Below are 20114 nucleotides of genomic sequence, written 5' to 3' on the forward strand. Positions count from 1 at the left end.
CGATGCAGCTGAACTACAGATCACAGGAGTTTTGGGGAAGGAGGGGAAAAAAACAACAAAAAACAACTCACAACAGCCTCACGGCTTTCCAGAAGGGCTGAGTGAGGACTTGGGACATCCATGTGTCCATTAGTCCCTGATTTTTTATTTTAAACACCAATTTGGTCAATGTCTAATGTAAATGAGTCCTCGTGTAAATACTAGGAACTTTTAAAAGCAGTCATGTGCTGTTGTGTTCTGAAACCATTTATATATAACCCCCCCACCACCCCATGTTAAATTTCCCCTTCTCTGTAATTCAAAAAACAACCTTGACCAATTGCTTCAGGTTTTACCCAGATCAGAAATGTCTCCTCCGGCTTGAGATTTCACATGAGAATTTTCATGCCAAATGGAATTTGTTCTTTAGACACAGCTGGAGAGGGGGGATTAAAAATAGACCTAATAATAGACAGCTGGTTCCATCTTTAACCATGGAACCATGACCATGACTCCATAATAGCATCAATAGTTTTCAAAATATGGGTATTGTGCTATACATAACACTGAAACGTCGTGGTCTCGGCTAATTCTCTGCGCCTGCATGGTTTCCATTTTATTTTTCCAAGCAACTAATTCTAAGTCTGGGATTTTAGATTGGAAGCACCAAGCAGCTGCTGCCGCCCTAAAGTGGCAGTTTTGATACTGGCTGCTGCATCTTTTTAATTTCCAGCCAGTAAGTAATGTTCTCTCTCATATTGCTGAGTAGATCCACAGTCTCACAGGTATTAAATATGGTTCATGATAAATATGTTGATGGTAACAACAATGTATAGTGAGATGGAATGTGCAAAAAAAAAAATTGACTCGAGGGAGCAAAAAGTTCCCAGATTTCAGGGGGTGGGGTTGGACGAGCCGCAAAACAACTGCATTTAGGCAAGTTTGTTATAAAAAACATGAGGTTCTCAATGTGCTTATGCGAGCGGTTCTGTTGCTGGACTAGTGAGCCAAGCTCACATCAAAGGAGTGTTTTCACTGCAACTCCACATCAACGGATGAACATCAGGATAGCCACTAACAGCGCCACAAGGTACTTCAGAACATTTGTTGGCTTAGAAGTAGCGTAGGCCATTAGCAGGCCAATGACAGCAAACCAAGGGTATTAAACATTCGAAGGAAAGCAGCTACTGTATGATTTAATTTAACTTGCTTGATACAGTTACACTCCAGCGAGAAGCAATCCCTTTGCTTCTGCATTTAAGGGTTTAGGACCAGGTATAATTTGGGCAGGGAATGGACAACTTGTCTGCACCCTACTCTGTAAGGTAAGAGTTCTTTTTTGTAAGTGGACATGCCCAAAGGAGAACCTGAATTTCCAGGCAAGTTGTCCCAGAAGGATTAAAGGTTGTCCTGTTTCTTCCCATTCCTTGCTGTAGCCATTCATAACTTGTTGTGTGTTCTCTTCCCAAAGTGCACATGGGTGAATGTAGCCAAAAGCGGAGTTTAAGCAAATCAGTAGCCCAGACTGGCATATCATCTCCCTCTTCAGCAGTCTGATGTCATGTACAGAAAAGGGAAGGGGAAGACTTCATTTTCAGCTTCTGATCAGTCATACTTGTCAATTCAATGCATCCAAGGTTAGGAGCTTGTGTGGCAGTCAGTAAGTAGTTAGATTTCATTTATCCATGGCTGCCAAACAATAACTACATCATTGGCATACTAGGGTTTCAATAATCCTTGTAATGTGTTCTGATATAGTGGTAATGAGCTTAGTACAAATCCTTACATAGGCAATTATAGATTTCCTAATCAGCACATTTACCATCGCAACCTGTTCTCTTTCAGTCCTGAAACCCTTTTGACCAGACCATCGGATGCGCCATACTGTTGGGTGGTTCTATGGTGGAAACAAATATCCACTGTGGACTACTATGTCACAATGAAGCCCCTTTCCACCCAAGCAGTACTTAAACCTGGAGAGTTAAACATTGGCTCAATATAATGCCCTACCTACACTACACTCATTCCCACAGGGGGATGGCACACTTTTGGGGATGATTACTGAAAATAAAGTGGGCCTCTTGACATCTATAGCCATGCCTGTAGGTGACATCCACTGTCAACTACTACTCCTTGACTCAGGCAGACATGGCCTCTAAATCAACACCATGGCTATCCTGTTATCTGTATATGGCATGAATGGATAAACCACACAGACCTGAGCAAAGCCAAATTCAGGCGAAATAAAACTGACTAATACTCAAGTATTCTGTTCACCAGTGTCTCACTGCAGAAAGGAGGAGGCCAGCTGGCCCAGCAAAGGCCTCCTTGGGCCTCCTCTATGGTCTGAGGGCCATAAGAAGCTGGAGTCAGTGAAAGAGGTGCTCCCTGGCACATAGTACCAGTCTCCCTATCTCTTCTGTAGGAATAAGGGACAGCTGCTGCCAAGAAGAAAGAGAACTCCAGCAGTAGGGATTGGCAAACAGGCTATTTGTTCTGGGGAGTCAAATGTTTCCTGAATATTAGTGTAACCCACACACCTTCTGGGTATGGTGTTCTGTCCCGTCTAGTGGCACTGAGACCTCTTAGAGAGAGAGAGATTAATGAGTCTGCTTTACAGCCTTAGCTAAGAGCCTTGGCAAAATAACTGGCAAAAAAAGTTGTACTATATGTTTAGCAGAATAAAGAATATTGCACGCACGTGCACGCATGCACACACACACACCCCTTCATGCCCCAGCTGTTTGGTTTGTGTCCAGAACTCAGAGATCAGCACCACTATGACACCGGGCCAGATCCTGCATGCCTACTCAGGCAAAGTTCCCAGAAAAATAACTGGGAACTTTGTCTGCACAAGGGCTTCAACTGGGCTTTACAGTTAAGGCTAGAAACTACTGTGTTCTGGGTACTGGCATGCAAAAGATCACAACAAGCGTCCAACTTTGCTTATAAAACTCCCATATTCAGCACAGCCACAACAGAGAGCTTTAAAAATCAGAGCAGGGTTTTCCCATATATGGGAAAACTGACCCGCTGTGCAGTTCCTCAAGCAAAGCATTATCACAGAATAGCAGTCTGATCCTGAGAAGTCCTGCCTGCCTGCAACTTCTGCTATCTCCAATGGGAGATGGGAAGTGCTCAGCACTGAATTACAACACATAGTTAAATGTAAGTCAACCCATAAGGATTTGCAAGAAAGCATGCAGTCAATTTATTCTCTTATGTTGGACTCACTCACCTGCATGACTGATAATGGATCAACAGGGCTGTTAACTTCAAAAGGCTAATGGTTTTAAACCTGGCTGCCTAAAGTGAGGCTCTTAAGCCGGTATCTTTGCACTTAAAGGAGGCCTGATTTTCAGAGATACTGAGCACCTGCAGCTCCAGTTGGATTTCTGGTCTTACCACACTAATGAAAATCAGGCCACTTTAAATTTAGGTGCAGAATATACAGACTTAGGAGCCTAACTTTAGGGCGTCAGGTCTAGAAATTTTGGCCAAGATGGACAAATCACAGGTGAGACTGTGTGGCCAAACTTCAAGCTGCAGCTAACTTCTGCAGCGGAGAGATGAACTCCTGAAATCAGTCCCTTATAATGGAAGTGCTAGTAAACTCTTACCTAGAGCTTCACAAAGAATATTTGAATAAATAATATTTATGCAGTTTCCGTGAATGGAATCACCCGCAAAGGCTTGAGGAACGGTGTCTGCTTTCCCAGCTGATGGGCTGATTAATCCCCCTCCTATCACCAGTCTCCCGCAGCAGAGTTCCCCTGCACAAAGCCTGGCTGTTTAGGGAAGGGGAATTGTATCTGACCCATCATCACTAATTGCATCGAAATACTGAAATCAAGAGTCTATTATTTTAAATTCATCGTAAGCCTATAGAAATCAATAGCACAGTGAGACAGGGGAAGCCAGTCACCGCAAAGACAGGAATTTTTATACTGATTTTGAAATGCTGCCTCTCAATAAAAGAGAGTGCTATGAAGACAGATCTCTTATATGGATTTGGTACAATAAACTGCAGGTCATTTTAACTGAACCAAATAGCGCATCTGCTCACAGAAACAAGAATAGAATAGAGAGAACCTAGAATAGAGAGAACATTTACAACTTCTTAAAGCAGAGCAGCATGGATATGGTGAGAAATATATTCAAGCATTTCTGGTTTTACTGAATAGAAGTGTCCTCTCAATAACATTGGGAGATTCTTCATTTGTTGGCAGGGGATCTCTTGTAATAATCCCCAGGAGTTTGTTTTCAGTAGGCATATGCTGTTTTAGGGAGAGATTTTTGAGTGGTTTGTTAAACTGTCAATGATACCTGGGTATATCTCCCTCCCTCCCCAAAATCCCAAATGACAGAGGGATTTACAGAGCACAAATGATTTGCCTGAGTAAGCACTCCTAATCACGAAATAATCATCGATACATATTTTCCCACAGTGGTTAAAGCGATGTGGACCAATCATCTATTATTTTCAAGTTTCTAAACGGACATTTTATACACTCTAGGTTTCAAAAATCTGAAATGCACATTAACATGATTGTTAGGAGTTTAGGGCCTGATCCAAAACCCACTGAAATCCATGGGAATCTTTCACTGATTTCAGGGTTTTGGATCCAGTCCTAGAGCAGTTACAGTCCATCACGCAAACTCTTACACACATCCAAGGGTTTACTGAGAAAGACTCTGACAGAACTCTCAGGAAATCAGAACTTAGAAACTGTTAGTTGCAACACAGATGAACAAAACAAATGTCACAACTGAGGCTGACTCTTCAACCTTAACTATCCTAAAGTGCTATAAGGTTTTCCTGCAAAGTTTGCTTCCATGCCCAATAGCAAAAATGAGTTAGGGATGGATTGCTTGGTTTATGTTTGAATTTTTTTCTTTTATCAGACTGCAGCGTTACATAGTTGTGTCTGTTAATAATTACACCAGTGGTTTTAATGTGAATGAACTTAATAGAGTCTTGTCTTTTCAATTTGCCAAAGCATCAAGAATATTTCAAAGACAATACTTTTAAGATGTGCAAAACAGAGCTGGGCCACTACTGAGAGTTCTGTCCAAGGCTCCTTATTCCTTCACTTAACTCAGGAGGGTACGGATTGTTATATTTTTTTAAGAGGTGCCAGGATCCAAACCTTCAGTGGGTTTGGTTCTGCAAATACTGTAAGTGACCAGTGAAGTTTTCCAAACCACCTACAATTTTCCCCTTGTCTAGTGTGAATTTATAAAAACAAGTGCAATATTAGCATAAAGTTACTTAAGGGTTTGTTCCTGCACTCCTTGCATACAAAGAGGATAGGGGAGGAAAGGGGTTGATCTGGGAACACAAGGAAAGCAGCACGAGGCCTTTAGTGATTATCTGTCAAACACAGTTCTGGGCAATTTTTCAAGATAGACATCACTCTTTTTAAATGAAGGAAGATAAGCGCATGGTGGTTTCATGGTTTGAACAATCTCAGCAAACATGAGCTGACTCCATCCTCCTCCACCAAAAAGAAAATACTATTTTCCTTGTTTGAATTTTGTCTTACCAAAAATTATAAGGGGTCAATTTAAAATCCTCCAATTAGTGTCTCACTGGTGACATTGCTTCTGTTATTTAAAAATGCAATTTTAAAAACATATCAAAGTGAAACATGCTATAACTTCCCAGAATATTGGTTTTCTTTGTGTACGTGGGATTGAGTTTGCTATTTTCATCAACTGGATGATTCTGGTATTTAATTTTAACTTTAGATTTTAAATGTTTAAATGTCTTTTTTGTAATCAACTTGTAAATTAATTGTTTTTCACATTTAAAATTCATAAATAACTTCCTATTAATAGTAGATTTGCTACTACATTTTCTTTTAAATGTAGTCATTGTTATTAAATATTTAACACTGTGGATGTAAATCACCTTTGGCACAAAGCTGATCCTTGTCTAAAGAATTTACAGTGTAAAGATTAAAAAACAAAATTTGTGAACCAATTTTATATCAATTTATAGCCTCCATGCATTTTAGCACATTTTAAAATAACATGGACTAAATTAAGTATCAGTCTGATACTCTTCTCATGTTTAATCGAAAATCTGATCAACTATAATCTCATTAGCTATAATAGGATCTTATAATTTCTGTAATCTCATTACAGAAATATCTGTATCTAAAAATAAAAGGAATGTTTCCATGATTTTTGATGAAGGAAAATTTTAGCTATTCCTAAATTGTTCTCATTTGGATCTAAAATTCAGACTGACATTTTTATTTAGTTCTTAAAAAAGACAGAGATATACTTTGAACTATTACAACAGAAAATGAAGGGACACACTCTCGAGTATTTCAAATATCCCAACTGGAAATTTGTTGCAATAATTTTGTTTTTTCATTTACAGTTCAAAAATTGAATGGAGAGGTATTTTTCCTGGTTAGGAGTCCAAATATCAAAGGAGTTATTCAAAATTTGCTGCTTCTTCTCTCTCATCTTTTACATTCTCTGTATGATATCAGGCAACCGACAAATTCCCCAGGAAAAAAATAAGTTAATTTAATTCTTTTAGGGGCATACAGAATTGTATTTATTTTCCTAGCAATTTTTTTTGAGGGTCACATCTCTAACTTTCTAGGGCTCAATTCTGAATCCCTATTCTAAAACTGCTACTGATGTCAGTGTCATTTTTGACAAACAAACAATGCAAGATCCTATATATAATAGTCTAACAATACTTTCTGTCTTCATGACTAAGAAATAGAGCATTTCACTCTTACAAAAATTGACTCATATTTTACATATCCCCCCAAGATTACCTCACTATATTTATACCAACATATTAAAATTTTAAAAATACATAGTTTATCTAGCTAATTATAACTGTTCTTCATTTCAAATTATGGTGTTACCTATCATGTGTGTTTCCATCCTTATATGTATGTATTTAGTTTTTTTATTTTTATATTTTCATTTTTACTTTAAGTTTAGAGGCTGTTTTAAAACTATATATTGGCATTTTAATCACTTTCTGTGTTTTTACTGGATGAATTGTTGAACACCGTGCCAGCTGCAGAAGGAGTTTACATATTACTGTTATTTATATTTTCACTTGAAAATAGCAGAATCACATAAAAATCACATTTACATAAAACTTGATTTATGTAAGTCTCAGAGAGGTGAAAAAATATAAATTGTGGAATTCTTTTACTCTAAAATGACATAATTCCAGTGGGTAACTCTTAGTTAGCTGTTTATTTATCAATATGAACAGAGGTGTCAACTGTGTTCTAAAAATGAGAAAAGTAAAAATCTGAGAAAACAATCTATTATTATGAGCAGGAGGTCGAATAACTCAAAGAGAGAACACTAAGAACTTTCTAGCAGAGTGACATTAAAAAAATCAGACTTATTTCATACCTTACTGAGAGGTACCTTTAGGCTACAATAGAACAACAAACAGATTACAATTTTTATTCTAATTTAACATGAGTATATTCCACAGCAATCCTATATCAATAATACAATTTATATATTTTCAACTGTATACAATTTCATAGTGCATTAATACTAAATATTAAGAAATCCTCTCCATTCATTATCTTGTATGTACCTGAATCTTTAAATTTTTCATCAACTACATCTCAAAACTCCATCAGATTTTAAAGTTCCTAATTTATTCATTTTCAGAATACATTTTACTTAATTTCCCTGTTTTTGGCACCAGAAATTGTAAACTGGAAGAAAATAAATGTGTAAAAACCCCAGCAGCTTTGGAATAATGATTTCTGGAACAGCCCACACATTGTAACCAAAAATCTATTCAAGATTAGAGGTGGTCACAATATTTTTCGGACACCTAGCAATTAGTCAATTATTGTTAATGTGAGCAAATTATTAAATAGGCAAAAAAGCATTTCTGACTTCTATAAACCATACCAATTTATTGGGTCTGGAATAAATTAACACATCCATATATTTCTTTGCTTACTGTGCCAAACAAAGTCTGTAATATCCTTGCATAATAATATTTTGATAGGAAAGTGAATGTTCAGTTTGGATTTATACACAGAAATTTCTTCATTCTGTTAGTTGTGCTGAATCTAGTATGTGATTATCAAATTTTTAAAAAATCACCAGCAATTTAATTAAAATAAAATTGACATAACCAGGTAACAGTTTTAACTGAATACAAAAACATTTTTTCTATTTACTTTATAGTAAATGAAAGTACTCTTCTGTTTTTAAAATGACACTGTTTAAAGGAATTAGTTATACGTCATATTAATTATATTTAAACATCAAAACATTTAAAATGACCTAGAGAAACAAGCTGTGGAATATCCAATCCTTTAAAAAAAAGCAATTAAATGCTAAATTCTTAGCATGCTAAATACGATTAAGGACATTCACCTTCTCATTCACTTTAGCTTGATAAAACATACACACAAAATGTGAGAGAGGTTTGCAGAAAAGCATTTGACAAACACCTTTGGTGATAATTTCAGGCTTTTAAAAAAAGTACTGTTTAAACTCAGTTCTTGAATCAGTCGTCTCCGGATGCTAGAGTAATATTTCAACCAAGTTGTGTGGTCTGAACTATCCTCTAGTTTTCTTATTAATACGTATTTGTCTGATACTGTACAAATGAGATACATGAACATCTTAACTATCCTGCATGCATAGATCTGTTTCCAAGTAAATATACCAGAAGAGAATTGTGACTGAATTTTATTCTGAAAAGGAACTGTGCTCTCTCTGGTCTGCAAAAAATGGTCGGGACATTTCATTTACTACTGACTAGAGTTACCATGTTAAATTTAAAGAGGCAATATGATTGATTAGGAAGTGAGCTGCTCCAAAGTCAAAACAATACACTTTCAGATCCACCAATGTCTTTCACCTGGGTGATTAAAAGGGGTTGAATGCTCTAGATATTTTGGTAGAAAATTAAGAAAGTTACTGTAATCTCTAAACTAAACAAACTTCACTTTTCTCCACCCTCAGTCAGCTAGGACAGCTTCAATAACAGGTCTGTCTGTCTGTGATTTCTAAATATTTCTGCCTCAGTTATCTAGTCCAGTCAAAACAAGCACCATATTTACAGCCAGGGCTGCGAGAGATTTCAAAAAAGCTGCAAATCCTTCCACACTCATCAGGCCAAGAATATCCCTAAGTCCCCTGTCCTTCCTTAACTGAATCCTGCCCATAACCTTCCTCCTGCCCCCCTCCCTGATTCATTTTCTGGAACCACCTCATTCCTTGATCTCCTAATCTCCCTAGTCCCCTCAGGAAAGAGGGAGTCAATCCCCTGCTCCAAAGAAAAGAGCTTGTCCTTTTTCTATCACACAGCTGAGTGGCTTCCCTTTTGCTATCACACAAGTCTCCTGGAGAAGAGCCTGCACCTTCTCATCTGTAGGAAACACAGTAGAACGCCACTGCACCTCAAAACCTCCCTTTGGAGGAACCACAGGGGAAGCTGCTGCCCTCAAGAGTCACAGATCTGCAAATCTGTTGAAGATTTATAATCCATCTGTCTGGCTGCTTGTGGCCAGCACAGGGGGGGTTGGAATAGGAAAAGAACATTCAAAACTGGTTTGATAAAAGCAAAAGAAGGTCTTTAAAAACAAACTCAGAAAAACTGAATAAAGAAAAAGGAAACTTTGAATTTGTCTTTCCCAATCCCTGGGCATGAGGCTCAGCAAAACAGGAATTTGCCCCCCTCACTGGCACTGAGTCTCAAAAATAAAATAAATTAAAAATAAAATAAAATTAAAATAGCCAGAACCCATTCTCTGCCGTTTACAAAGTACTGATTGAGTCTGCCATTGTACAGAGGGATCTGCCTTGGGATTTCTCTCTACAGAATAAATAGGGAACAGGGCAGGACTGGATGAGAAGGGAAATGTTCCCAAGAGAGTTTCACAAGTTACAGCACATTTATTTCACCAGATGCTATTTTTAAACCAGCTGTTGCTATTTTTATAAAATGTCAGTGTTTTCCATTTACTGAACTCTGTCCTCATCTAGGCAGCACTGTGCTCCTCCCCCCAAAACTCCCCACCCAACACACTCTTTCAGTCAAACCACCCACACACACAACCTTTCCCCCATAACTAACCACTCACCTACCCACGCTCCCTCCTCTCTCTGACACATGACCCCCCCCCCCCACTGTCCTCTCATGGCCACACTCTCCTCCCCCACACTTCCTCTCCAACTTCCCCCAAAATGGCCCCTATTCCTGGTCTTTCTCTCCCCCCACCCACTTAACCCCAGCCCCCGTCATTCCCCAAGTGCTTTCATTTCGACTGTGCATCAGATCCAGCAAAGCTGCTTTCTTAAAACAATATTTGAAAAGCCTGTCTTCACCCTCCCTCTTCCCCCCTTAAAAAACAAAACAAAACAAAACAAAAAAAACAAAAAACCCCACAACCAAAAACAGTTGTGCACAGTGCAAAGTCCAAGCTGGATCACCCAACAAATCTCCTGCTTTAGCTTCATTCCTCTCCAAGCACATTCCTGCCAAAGTGCGGGGGGGGGGGGGGGGGAGGAGGAGGGAGGGAAGAGAGAGCAAACAAACGGGACTGTTGCTAAGTTTTGCACTTTATACCCTTTTATATTTACAATCCTCTTCAGGCTAAAAATAGCAACACATGATCCATTTATAACTGGCCGGAGGTGCCCTGAAGCTGCTGGCGGGGCCCTGGCTGATGAGGGGAGCTTTTTGCGTTCTTTCTACCTGAGCTCATTCCGCATTTAAAAGGGTCAGACAACTAATCTCTTACAAAGCACACACTCAAATGTCTAGCTTCCGGGGGAGATCAGACCCTTAGGTCTGGTCTACAAGTTAGATTGACCTAGCTATGTGGTTCAGGGCTGTGAAAAAATTTTGCACCATGGTTACGTCAATTTAATCCCTGGTGAAGACATGGCAAGGTCGATGGAAGAATTCTTCTGTCGACCTAGCTATCGCCTCTTCGAGAGATGGATTAACTACATTGCTGGACAAACCCATTCCATCAATGTAGCTATGCCGCTGTAGTATAGACATCCCCTTAGGATAATGGGTGTAAAGAGACATTAAACTGTAGACCATCCCAGACCTCCCAAGTGAGTGACCAAGATCCCAAAGGAAGAGCACACAAAATTCATACAGAATACTTCAAAAGCTGTGGGATTCATTCCTTCAGTATAATGAACTTATTCCATAGCTTTACACTTCCATGATGTTTTATTTCTGATGTTAAAAGGAGGGCAAAAAAATGGCAGGGGAGAGAGTCACAAAATCTGTGTGGAATGTAAGTAACTTTGGGTCTAAAATGAGTGATGGCCCTTGAAACAAGAGGTTTGGTCAGTTCATCTGCAAGTAAAGGATATAGGATATTTCCTCAATTAGACGAATCAGATATTAGATATTGCTATTGCTTCTAACTTTAGTCCCGGCTAGTGCTTTATGCATATGAATTTAACTAAGCCTCACAGTTGGTCTGGGACGTAGGTATTCCTCTCATTTTACAAAAGCACAGAGGACCAAATTAAGAGGGAGTGTAAATTACACATCAGCAGTGGGTGTAAAGGAGCACAAATAGGTGTGAGTTACATATTAACAGGCTAGAAGACTGTTAGAAGAGGTTAGAATGGCTTATCAGTATTGCCAACCCTGTGTGTGCAAAAGTCATGAGTCAGACCCTAAACATTATGAAAGTATTTTAAGGCTGAGCTTAAAACACCAAAACAACCCAAAAGAAATCCCAACACAAAATCAATTGGGTAGTTTTTATTTGTCCTCTGGCTTTTGATCCATAGGGTGTATTTGAGTCATATTTTCCATCGTTTTCCTACAGCCATGGAAGCTAGTAACTTGCTTTTTTATTATTTTAAAAGAAAGGTGATATAATCCCATGACTCCAGGAGCTGTGACATTAAAAAAAATACTATTATTATGAGACCTATATAAAATTGCAAGAACTGGCAACACTGTAACCTGCATTTACACCTTTTAAAAAACTTTTGCATTAGTTGTGTTTCCTGCCACTCGCCTCAATTCTGGATTCTCAGCAGATAAATCACATTATCTTCGTCCTTGTCTACAGAGGAAAGTTTTTCACTCCATGTTTTTCTGCTATAAACTATATTGAAAGAGTATGTCCACACTTCTTTGTTTATGCTGGCTTAAAATATTTCCTGTGTGAATCATTGCGTCCACACAGCTCTGTGCTTTTCTGACATAATAACCCAGCCCTTTAGATAGATATCCCATGGAGCAACGTTCTGCCACTAGACTTACGCATTCTGGGATTTTTCTCCCAGCACGTTGTGGGATATCTACCAGAATTATGGGACTTTGGGTCAAACTAACAAACTCCCATGATTCCTTTCCTGTTATCCCATAATTCATCTAGTTTTAGCAAACCAGCACCATTTTCAAATTGCTGTCAGTGCTTCCTTCATGCTGCCTGCTGAATGCCATAATCGTAGAGTCATGAGTACAAACAGGGTGCTCCAGATGTATTATGCTGCTATTATGCTGCACAAATACTGCTAGAAGAGGAGGAGGAGGAAGAGGAAGAGAAGTACTGTGGTGACAGCACTGAGCAGTTCCTTCTGCGTGATATTTTCCTGGAGTGGCTTCAGTAGGCAGAGCACCACTTCTGAGCTTGGCCAAGCAGCACTGAACGGCGGGGCAGGACAGTGCTGCAGAACTGGGATGACCAGCGGCGGTATCTGAACTTCAGACTGCAGAAGCTGCTTTCTTCAAGATCTGTGCAGCACTCATCCTGGAGCTGCAGCAGCACAAACTCCAACGTGAGAATTCCCCTGAGCGTGGAGAAGCACGTGGCCATCGTTGTCGGGAATCCTGCCATCCCTGATTGCTACCAGTCAGTAGCTAACCACTTTGGTAGATCAACAGTCAGGGCTGCTGTCACGATGGCGCTGTAGCTCTGTGTCATAAAGCTGGGCAATGCACAGGAGGTTGTTGATGGATTTACTTGGTTGGGATTCCTAGCTGTATAAGGGGGCCACTGATGCAATTTAGGTGCCCATTATTTGTTCCCTAGCCCCTGATCCCCGGGCTTCACAGTTCAATCAGATCTTGTATTCCCCTTCTGTTGATGATAACCATGGTACATTCACCAGTATTAATGTGGGGTGGTCTGGAAGGGTCCGTGCTGCCAGTATCTTCAGAAACTCACTCTTCTTTTACAGACTGCTCCCTGTACTTCTCTCTCTTGTTCTTATCCTGGGGCATGAGGCCGTTCCTCCTATTTTCTGTCTTCTTGGCCCGCTCTTGGGATGCTGTCAGCAAACACGTCTTCCCTCATCCTGTTTCTCTCCCCTCATAGGTTTCTCAGGCATTCAGGAACTGATAACGCCCCTTTCTGTGAGGGCTGTAGCATGTCAGGTGCTAGGGCAACAAAGAAGCAGTCCAAAGTTATTATAATACTTACTGGTTGAGGTCCCCTCCACAGCCCTGTCAGACTGGCTCTCTGTCTGGGTCTTGGGGGCCACCTCTGTACCTGGGTTTCTAGTACAGGGTTCGGTGTGCCAAAGAGATCGTGTTTGTCCAGGGGAATCCCTTCCTCACTGCGGTCTGTGGTCGGCCTTCCAAACTGTCCATAACATAAAGGGATTCCATGATGGCCTCCCTGGCAAAGGTCTGGTCTGGCTCTGAACAGAATGCATAGGCACTGGGAGCATTGCTGGAGGGCTTGTTTTTTTCCCTAGCAGTTTTATAATTCTGCCAGAAATACTTGGCTTTGGTACAGCCCTGAGCCTTGTCCTGGGAGTGCCCCTTCTCCTGCGTTTGCTCCAATACCCGCACAGATCTTCTCATCCTGGTGATTCCTGTTAAGACAGGGCTGGATGTGCTCCTCTAGCCAGAGGGCAAGGAAATTCAGACCAGAACTATTGGATAGGGCCATGCAGAAGCACCATGCATGGCTGTTATGATGGACTCCAGGCATTATAGGTGCTGACTCTGTGGGTGCTCTGGGGCTGGAGTACCCATGGGGAAAAAATGGTGGGTGCTGAGCACCCACCGGCAGCCCCCCATCAGCTGCCCCCCCGCTTCTCAGAATTTGCCGCTGGCTGGCAGGTCCCGCTAATCAGCACCTCCCCCTCCTTCCCCATGCCTCCCGCCCACCGCAATCAGCTGTTTCATGGCACGCAGGAGGCTTTGGGTGGAGGGGGTGGGGCCTTGGAGGAAGCGGCGGAGTGGGGGTGGGGCCTGGAGCAGAGCTGGGGGTTGAGCACCCCCCAGCACATTAGAAAGTCAGCGCCTCTCAGTAGGGATCTTAACTTGCCATGAGGTGAAATCACAAGAGGGCACACCTGGGTGCATACCAGCATTTAAACAGGGAAGTGACATTGAGTCATGACAACCCCACAGCAGTGGAGGACTCAAAGGTAAACAAACAGGGTGTGAAGCAATGCAGGGTGTGAAGGAATGCAGTGTAGGACAGCCATGGAGAACTGTCTGAAGCGGTAAAGTTCATTAGAAATAGGGGTGCATCCACATGGGCCTTATACCGGTATAACTCATTCCAGAATAGAGAGTTCTGTTGCTTCCAAAGCGGATTAATTAAAGCAGGATAAGACACCAGATCAATAAATTTATAAATTTTATTTAAAATTCTGGAAAAACTGAAGTTGTACCAAAAACATCCTCCATGTAGACAAGGCCTGAGACTCCCTCATGCCCACTTCCTAACCTGAAACTTGCAACACTTTGCCCATTACCTCTATATTTCACGCAGAGAATTCAAGTGGCTTGCCTGCCTCGTGTCCCAAAATGAGTTTGTGGCAGAGCTGGGAAGAGTATCTAGATCTCATCCTCTTCAGAAAGGTGCTCCATCTACTCGATGATCTTGGCCAAAAGGTGAAACACAAACATATCTGCAGCCATTGAAGGAAACAATCAAATCCTTACAAGCAGCAATAGTTTCTGTAGCGCTGTCACAGAAAATCAGCACTTAACCCTTTGTGAGAACCCTTTCCCCCAACGTCAGGCACAACGCTAGACAGTTGTGGTTAGGACTGTGTCAGGGACCTCGACACTTTACAAGTGTGTCAAGCAGGATAACATTTTCTAGAGAAGAAAAGCTCTCATCTGCTGTGGTGTACAACCCAAGGTAATTCCACTGCAATGCACTGCAAATTTGCACAGGCAGAGTTGAGAGCAGAATTTGGCCCAAAAGGCTCTAACGTGTCCCTATTTTTTTCTTTAAAGTTTAAGTAAATGACAGTGGCCAGAAAGTGAGGTCTGTTACCACCAAGCAGACACATCTCTGCGACATGATCCCCAGACTATTTAGCCTAAGTTCAATCACTGAACTTTTAGATTTGTTTATTTTTAAAGATATTTTGGCCAATTTTATTTGCCTCTCAAGTCAAACAATTAAGCTATTTTTAGATTCTTTCCCCTCCCCTTTCTTTAACCTGTGGTCCTGTTTTTTCCTGGAAAGCTGAGGTACCTTGAATATTAGGGTACATTCAACCCTTCTTCCAGGCACAAATACTAACAGCAGAATGTGGTCTAAATGTTGCAATTCTATATCCTACAAATTGAGATCACTTAGGGGAATTTGTCTTTGCAATTCCATATAAAGCTAGGTAAACCCATGCATTAAAACTGTATACAATACAGATTAGCACAATATTACAGCCTATGTTCATTGAGGTATCTTTACACAGTGGCTCTCTAAAACTTAGGGACATTATTGTTTTACATATGTGAATGTTATTAGGAGTGATTCCCTCTGCTGTCTCCAATATCGTGCATATTCATTACCCCTTCAAATGCAGTGAAGATCCAGGCTAGCCATTAGATGCTATTCTTGCATTGCACTCTAGGGAATCACCGTCAAATGATTCACTTCTATAGGCAACTGGATACTTCTCTATATTTTTAAATAAAGACAAAATCGTAGGAGAGTTGACCTTCTTGGACCAGCACAAGCTGGGAATCATGTGGAGGAGGCACAGCCAGTGCCGAGGAGAAAGCAGATTCTACAGAACCATACAACTGGCATTCTGTCATCCAGGTAAAGCCACTTTAACCTTGGAAAGGACTGTGAGCCCTATTGGCTAAAACAGAGGTGGGCAAACTACGGCCCAGGGGCCACATCCGGCCCTCCAGACGCTTTAATCTGGCCCTTGAGCTGCTGCTGGGAAGCAGGGTCTGGGGCTTGCCCCGCTCCACCCAGGTAGCGGGGATTGGGGTCTTGCCCCACTCCACACAACTCCCGGAAGCAGCGGCATGTCCCCTCTCTGGCTCCTATGTGTAGGGGCAGCCAGGGGGCTCCGCATGCTGTCCCCACCCCAGGCGCCACCCCCACAGCTCCCATTGGCTGGGAACCTCAGCCAATGGGAGCTGCAGGGGCAGCGCCTGCGCATAGGGCAGCGTGTAGAGCCGCCTGGCAGCGCCTCCACATAGGAGTCGGAGAGGGGACATGCTGCTGTTTCTGGGAGATGCTTGAGGTAAGCACCGCCCAGAGCCTGCCCCCCTGACCCTCTCCCGTGCCCTAACCCCCTGCCCCAGCCCTGATCCCCCTCCCACCCTCCAAACCCCTCAGTCCAAGCCTGGAGCACCCTCCTGCACCCCAAACTCCTCATCCCCAGCCCCACCCCAGAGCCTGCACCCCTCGCCGGAGCTCTCACACCCTCCTGTACCCCAACCCCCAATTTTGTGAGCATTCATGGCCTGCCATACAATTTCCATACCCAGATGTGGGCGGGCCAAAAAGTTTGCCCACGCCTGGGGTAGAAAGTCAGGGACTGAGCCTGTAATTAAGGGCCCCTTAGTACAGTGGTGCAACTGCTGATGAACAGGGTGGGAGAGATGGGATTTTACCAAACAAAATGATGGTACAGTAAGCATGGCGAAGGCCTATACCATTTTAACAGTACCGGTTTAGTTAAAATGGTACATTTGGATACAGTCAAATTGGTATAAAGGTGCTGTGTGCTAGGAGAGCTGACGATGCTCACCATCTTGCAGGATCTGGCCCTTTGTCAGATTGGGTGGGTGAGGAAACTAACACGCTGCCCTTCCTACCACAATCTGTAAGAACAGAATCATATTTACCACACAGCAGTTTAAAAAACCCTGAACAAACCCTGAAACCAGTATGTTTTCTTTTGCACTACTGTTGTTATTTAAAAATAGCATTAACTGTTTGTTTTCTTCTTAAAAAAACACATTTTTAAAGCAAATTTATAGAAAAAAGAAATAATTTGTGCTCTCTTGTTGAGACTGAATGCACAGAGTCAACCTGGCATGAGATTTTATAGCAGAATCGTAAACCTCTGCAAGTTTAAAAAAAGTGGCTTATGAGAGAGACACTAGCAGACCTTTAAACTGCAGGAGCACTTGAGGGCGCTGCTGTAATAAGTTTCTCTCACCCAAAACAATCCCAGTTAGCTTTGTTAGGAGCTAAGTCTGTCTATTACGTAGTTTAGAAAAGGCTTAAATTCATCAACCAATGACATGTACAAATGTACATTTAAATATAAATATTAGGTTTGATGTTCTCTAATAAGTATTTTATTTATAAAGTGACACCTCTTTCCCCATGAACAGCTTAGTTAAAATGTGTATGGAATAAAGTTTTTAAACTTTAATCGAATAGTTAAACCTCCAATCCTGCAAACACTTAGGCACATACTTAACTTTAAGCATGAATAGTCTTTCCATGAGATTATTAAATTTAAAGTCATTCAAGTTATGCATGTACCAAATTGTTTGCAGCATCAGGCCTAGAACATTAAAACATGATACTAATGAATAAAATTAAGATAATTTAGTCCTAAATTGGATAAACCAATCAGACTATAATGACTTCAGTGGGCTTGTAGGGTGCAGGAAGCCTTATGCTGTGGTGTTTGCAGGACAGGCACTGAATGCATCCGATGAAGTGAGCTGTAGCTCACGAAAGCTTATGCTCAAATAAGTTTGTTAGTCTCTAAGGTGCCACAAGTCCTCCTTTTCTTTTTGCGGATACAGACTAACACGGCTGCTACTCTGAAACCTATTACAATATGAGTTACCCTCCTTAGTTGCTACTTACATTCTTGCTGTTACATAGTGGCCCCACTGTTATAGTAAGCAATGAACAGAGGTATGTTCTAGCATTAAACATTCAAGGTTAGCACCAGTTATTGTTTAAAATATTTACACGAGGAAGTGATACATGGTGAGAGGAAGAGAAAGCAGTTTAGTTAGCTTTGGAGTGACAGTATTTTTCTTTTTCCACATTTTACTGGCCCTTCCTTGCAAGTAGTACAAAGGAGCGGTTATTGTGCAGCGCGCTGAGATGGTGTTGGGGGAACATGGCGATGGAAATCACCCTCTAACCCTGAGGGTTGGCCTATGGAGCAGGAATAGCTGCCACGGCTCCTCTGCATCCAACTTTTGTGGGTTTGGGTTCACTGTGGCTATGTGATTATCCTCACTCTCTCCACAACTGGAACTAGTCGGGAGCCCCCCCAGCATCATGGTGAAGAGACTCCACCACCACCCATCTACACCCCTTCCCCCCCGCCCCGCCATGTCCCTTCTCCCCCTCTCTCTTCTGCAGGGCAATAGGGCCTGATCCAAATCCCACTGAAGTCAGAGAGATTTCCTTGGATCAGGTTGTTAGTGCTCCTGTGTCGCCACAAGTTTTCCTTGTGCTAGGAAGAGGTTTGTGGCTTTCCTTATTTCATTAAATCACCCCCCCCCCAAGCCTTTCTGCTCCAGTCTGAAGCAAAACTTTTCATTTTGTGTTAGAAACCGTCTTTTCATTTAAGTAAAGCTGTAACTTGCCTGCCTGACAAATTGTTCTGTTCAAAAGCTCTGCAATTACAATGCTGCATTTGATAGCATTCCTTCTTTATCACAGGACTCTCGTATTTAGTGCTGTTTCTGAATTTTTGGCTGCTCTGCTCAACAACAATTTTCACTAAAAGAAAAGGAGTACTTGTGGCACCTTAGAGACTAACCAATTTATTTGAGCATGAGCTTTCGTGAGCTACAGCTCAAAGTGAGCTGAAGCTCACGAAAGCTTATGCTCAAATAAATTGGTTAGTCTCTAAGGTGCCACAAGTCCTCCTTTTCTTTTTGCGAATACAGACTAACACGGCTGTTACTCTGAAACAATTTTCACTGTTTCACTTTAGCTACTGCAGTTTTCTTCAATACAAATACGTTTTGCTCTATAGGAAAAACAAAATTACAAGAAAGCAATTTTAGGGAAATGGGAAATCTACAGAAATCTACCAGAAAGCAGTATATATACTGTAAGAGGAGAGTTTGAGAACACGAGCTGAAGTAGGCTCATGAGCATGGACAGCGGTTCACCTCAGTTTGAAGCCAATTCAGCTTCAATCCCACAAACACACATGGAAATAAAGTTTATACATGTAAGTAATCTCATTGACTTTAATGGGACTGCTTACGTGAATGTTTGCAGGGCCAGGCCTATATGGTAAAAGTAAAAAAAAAAAAATGTAATGGAAACAGTGTGGATGAAGCTAGTGAAATGAAGGCAATGGAAGCAAACTGTCTCAGAAGCCTCAATCACTTAGGAAAAGAAAGGGAAACAAATACCACCTAGACCAAAAAGTGTTTGAGAAAAAATAACTTACCTCCATGGATAAAACATCATTATTTGCTGTTATGTTCAGTTAAATTAAAGAGAATTTAAACAGTAAAAAAAAAAAAAACCACACCCAGCAACATACGTACCCAATTCTAGCGGTTTTCTTTGCTATCATATTATTTTGATCTCTCTGGTTGTATCTGTTGGCCGCAGCCTGAATGGAATTCTTTATTTTTTCAGCTTGTTTTCTTTTTAACTAGCTCTTTGGGTTGGGAAGACTGAATAGGCCTTGATGCCATGCTGCCTTCCTGAGTCTGCAGACAGACAGAATGAAACTATGGGCCTCCTCTTAGTACTTTAGAGAGTCTTGTATAACTGATCCCCAGGGATCAGCTTTTTGGGAGGGAGGGAACCTCACAATCCCAGATTACAGTCAACAGATTCCCAGTAGCTGGAATGGTCTATGAACACAATCAGCAAAGGTATTTTAAATAACATTGACAATGAGCTTCAGAGTTAGCATTTCAAGACTCCTAGGGACAATTTCAGAGAGTGCTGGAGTGTCTC

The 20114-nt window shown here is 41.3% G+C and overlaps 1 protein-coding gene and 1 long non-coding RNA gene across 4 annotated transcripts in view; both read right to left on the reverse strand.

Annotated features, from left to right (window-relative positions):
• The window catches only part of LOC122462618, a 31036-nt gene extending 11309 nt beyond the window's left edge, over positions 1-19727 (reverse strand). Inside the window, exon 1 of the long non-coding RNA XR_006285307.1 lies at positions 19694-19727. This is a non-coding gene — a long non-coding RNA (uncharacterized LOC122462618). The remainder of the gene's footprint in view (positions 1-19693) is intronic.
• GNAS (GNAS complex locus) overlaps positions 1-20114 on the reverse strand; it is a 255492-nt gene that overhangs the window by 181765 nt on the left and 53613 nt on the right. The gene's annotated exons all lie outside the window — the stretch shown is intronic.

Source organism: Chelonia mydas, chromosome 13 (assembly GCF_015237465.2).
Source record: "Chelonia mydas isolate rCheMyd1 chromosome 13, rCheMyd1.pri.v2, whole genome shotgun sequence".
Lineage (NCBI taxonomy): Eukaryota > Metazoa > Chordata > Testudines > Cheloniidae > Chelonia > Chelonia mydas.